This window comes from Solanum pennellii, chromosome 12 (assembly GCF_001406875.1).
Source record: "Solanum pennellii chromosome 12, SPENNV200".
Taxonomy (NCBI): Eukaryota; Viridiplantae; Streptophyta; class Magnoliopsida; order Solanales; family Solanaceae; genus Solanum; species Solanum pennellii.
The window spans coordinates 61,771,496-61,776,378 of NC_028648.1; the positions used below are offsets into that span (position 1 = coordinate 61,771,496).

The 4,883-nt window shown below is 29.4% G+C and overlaps 1 pseudogene; it reads left to right on the plus strand.

The window, feature by feature from the left end:
• Positions 1 to 2,115, plus strand: part of LOC114075335 — a 42,798-nt pseudogene extending 40,683 nt beyond the window's left edge.
• The last annotated feature ends 2,768 nt before the right edge of the window (positions 2,116 to 4,883 follow it).

Sequence of the window (4,883 nt, forward strand, 5' to 3'; positions counted from 1 at the left end):
ACAATTTTAATCATAAAAAATATAAAGAAAAATGAAATCAATGCATAATTGTGTGAGCTCTTCTCAATATCCACTTTCACACGTTGTCACAATTCAAGAGTTTTCTTCTTTTTTATTCAAGTCAAACAAAATTATGAGTATAATACAATAGCGGAAATGAACATAACTTTTAATAAAATCTTAAAAAATAAAAATTGAATTTATATCGGAAAAATGGAGAATTATCATAAAGTATCTAAACTTTTATATTAAATATTTAATGTTAATGAAAATGGAAAATTAAAAACTATAAAAATTATAAATATTATAATAAGAAAAAATTAAGTAGATTAGTTGTGACTTATAATGGTATAAACATATAAAAGCAAATATGATGGGAAATCATAAGTAAAGAAAATATAAAAATACATCATATCAATTGTATTAATCCATATACTACTTGAGCTTGATTAATTTATTACCTAATTGTATTAAATAAATTAAAGGAGAAAGTGTATTAAAAATTGAGGGAAAAAAGATAAACATTATTGTTGGCTATAAAGTTTTTATAATTTGGCAAGTGAAGAGTCTTATTGTAAGTGTTTCTTCATTAATAAAATATGAATTTGTCATAAATTATTAAGTTGTTAATTTTCTTAAAATAGTTCTTACCATATATGTTTAAGACTACCTAATTTTTAAGTTTTTATATGCTATTACCATACAATTTTTCTATTTCTCTTACCATATGTTTTAGCATTTCTCATTTTCTTATTTCTCCTAATATATATGTTTTATCATATATTTTAATTATTAATTGCTTTAATATTTCTAGCCATATACTTTTAAAACTCCTTAACTATTCATTGTTCTAATATTTCTACCCATATATATTTGAAGGTTTCTTAGTTATTAATTATCCTCATATTCCTTGCATATATTTTATGGTTCCTTTATTATTAATTGTTCTAATATTCCATGTCATATATTTTAAAGCTTCTTAGTTATCAATTATTCTAATATTTCTTTATATATATAATATATATATATATAATATATATATATATATTAAGACTCTTTTGTATTGTACAAAAAATGGTGATCAATTAAACAAAATCATATTTCATGAAATTAAAAAAAAGTTTAAAAGACAGGGAAATGTAATAAACAAAAAAAAGAATTTATTTAATAGAGCTAAATGATGTAATACATGACAAAAGAACATATGGCAAGTAAATATATAAAGAAAAATCATAAATTAACCATTAAAACAATTTTGGACTTCTACAAAAGAACTTATAGAGAAATATTTTTAATATAACTTTTCAAGTTGATAGAAATTCTAGAAGCACATGTGTACTTCCATCAAGGAAAGTACACTTGCACAATCCCTATAAATAAAACCCATTACTACAGTAAAAGAAAACTGATATTCTTTTTCACTCAAAATGAAAGAAGATGAATATTTGTGTCTCAGTTTCAACAATATTGGACTTTCATCGGATATCGCTGCAACGATCTTCGATGAATTTCAGGCGGAGGAGAACCACAGTGAAGAAGGTTTTGAATTCTCTTTAGTCTCTGAGAATTCAGATAAATTCATCTATGATGGTCAAACTAAATTTCAGCAGCCAATATTCCCTCCTTTAAACCGTGATCTTTTGCTAAGCAATTCAGATTTAAAGAATAAATCAATTTTGATTTTATTGAAGGATTTGTTTCTAAAAAAAGTGAAACAACAACATCGTCGGAGGCAGATGAAGTGGAGACGATACCTACTGAAAGTTACTATATGAGGAAGCCAAAGATAAGCGAGTCATCACTAGGGAAATGCAAGAAGAATAAATCAACTGGATTTATATCGAAGCGATGGCCGAGGATCCGAGATCTCTTACAAAGGAGTAATAGTGAAGGGAAGGAAGAGGACAATTTTATATTTTTCATACCAAAAAAGGTAATAGAAAACGAATTAATCAGCAAAAACAAAAAAAATCTAGTGAGGTTGTGAAGATGGCCGGAAAATTGAAGAAGACGAAAATAAACGGAGGATAGAATGGTTTACCGGCGGCGACTCATCAAGCAGTGCATTATGTTAAGAATAAGAGAAATCATATTTACCTTATAGGAAATAGCTAATAGGATTTTTACTATTGGTTTGAGCAGAAGTTATAGGTCATTCTAACATACAAATGCTTCTAGCCTAGATTGCTATAGAGTTTTTTTTTTTACATGAAAATGCTTCTTAGCTATAGAGTTTTTTCATGTTCTAGTATAGGATTTTACCACCAACCATTTTGAAATGGATGTTCCTTTTTTTTTTATGTTGAAATTAAAAAGATTTTGAGAACTCTATCAAAATGTTAGATTTAAAGTTTTTTTCTTATTTTTTTTTTTAAATTTTGACTATAAATTTGGATATGAAAAATTTAAGTATTCTTAAAATTAAATTAATATATATACTAGTCTCTTTGTCCAAGTTTATGAGGCACATTTCGTTTTTCATAAGTCAATGACTGAGAATTTGCTCACATAATCTTTAAAAAGTTTCAAATAAAATTTATATATTTGTAAACTGAATAAAAAAAATATAAATTAAAAAAAAACTAGCCACATTTGGGGATAATAAACTCTTTAACAAAGGCGACTCCATACCCGAAACCTCTTGGTTAAGGATAAAAGCGATTTACCAATGTACCATACATATGGAGTATAAGTTACTGTCTCCCTGTTGCTTTTTTATTTGTCATAGTTACTTGAGATAATATTTTAAGATATATTTAGCATAATCTAATTTCGTTTTGAAATTAGTCAAATTAATTGTCACGACCCAAAATGGACGTGATGACACTCGTCTTATCCCACCAAGACAAATCATCCTAAAATCCAACCATTACAATAAAGTGTAGAAATAAAATATAAGTAACTTAATAAAACCTCCAAAACCTGGTAGTCACGTGTACAAGCCTCTAAAGTATTACAATTGATTCAAAAGAAAAACTCAAGTCACAAATGAACTTACTTTTTTAGCATAGAACAAGATCATAATTAAGGAGAAGAAAGTCTGCTGAGATGGTAACAACTACCTCACAAATCTCCAAAAAGCCTCGGAAAAGAAGAGAAATGACAAGTACAACAAAAATCCAGGCTCGTAACCTACAAAAATTTGTAGAAGAAAGGGATGAGTACCAAACCACACGGTATTCAGCAAGTAAACCTTTAAACACAAGCTAAGGGGATGAAATACAGGTACTCCTACCAGCCCCAACCGAACCTCAACAACTACAACCTGCATAAACATCAACACAACCTAACAACTCACAGTTTACATATCACGTAAGTCAACAACAGCACATAAAAAATAACATATCCTTCACAACAACACTTTAACAAATTACATATCCTCAATAACAAGCTCAGTATTCAACAATCACAAGTTCAGCAAAAAGGCAATCACAAGATCAACAAAAAGAAATATCAAGTTCACTAATGATAAGTATGTGCAATGTATTGGAATGCAATGTCAAGTATAATGATGCAAGTCTGACCTAGTGATACACACCCGCTGTCTCTCAGTCCGAGACCCATGGGGGACATATCTTTCCATGCATCTGTCGCGGCGTACGACATGACCCTCGATAATAGTAACCATCGAGGCGCGCAATATGTCCCTCGAAATATAGTATCCATCGTGGCGCGCGATATGTCCCTCGAAATGGTACATCCTCTTTAAGTTCTCATTCTTTCTCAATGCACATAACACTTGTCATAACCATGTCTTAAAATAATGCAAATGACATGTTCACACAAATAAAGAGGATATGACCACTTTCATAACACTGCACAATTCACAACAGCATCAACTATTCTTATCATACAGTTGCATTTCATTCACAATCCATCACATACTCTTATTACCATTATGCCCAGTTAACTCTTTTCATCACCACGAAGTCAACCATTTCACCAATATGACACCTTAAATCCAATTATACCAATCAAAATCAAACCCAATCTCATGTGCACTTCCTTACTAAAATCTTCAATTACCTTTACATAAGTATATCTTGAGACTTCTTTTACCCATAAGCTTGTCAATCTGATATATATTTATTTCCTTGGTCATTAAAATGAAATCATCGGTCCATATTTAGAAATTTTGGGATACACTTCTCAACTCAACACATTAATATCGTATAAACGATCCACCACTGAAATCTTTCTTATACACACGCTTTACCCCAAAAATTTGCAGTAACAACCCAACTAGTTGGTTTTTCAAATGTGAAGACCATATCAAATCTCATTATACAAACATGTGATACAACTGATAACTCTTTAAGTACTTAGTAATTGCACTTAACATCAACATATCAATTTTCATATACCACTAGTATCACATTGTGAAGACTGTCAAATCCACCAGTAGAACACACCATACCTATCGAGAAGATTGTAGCCAAATAGCCTACATATTATTTTCCTATTAAGTATCTAATATACACTATCAAATATGTTCGGTGTCTCGTCCAAAATAATATGTGTCCCTTTGTAGATCAAGTCAATAACAAGATTAACACATTCTCTAACTCTAAACAAGTAAGAATAGTATCATTATAGTAGCCGTATTATGAACCATTTTTGTATACACTCAATCTATCAAAGATATTATAATATTGAATGGCACAACATCATTCGCTACGCAACACATATATGTTATGACAACTATACCAAATTTAGTTTTCAAAGTGACACTGTTCATTACCTATCCATCCTTTTAATCATTTAACTTCCAATTATCAAACTAATTAAGATATTGCAATACCACAAAAGTATTTTTTTGGCTGATAAATAACTATTTCGAAAAATATAACGCGTTCATGAAGAACTATTCAACCCCATCATTT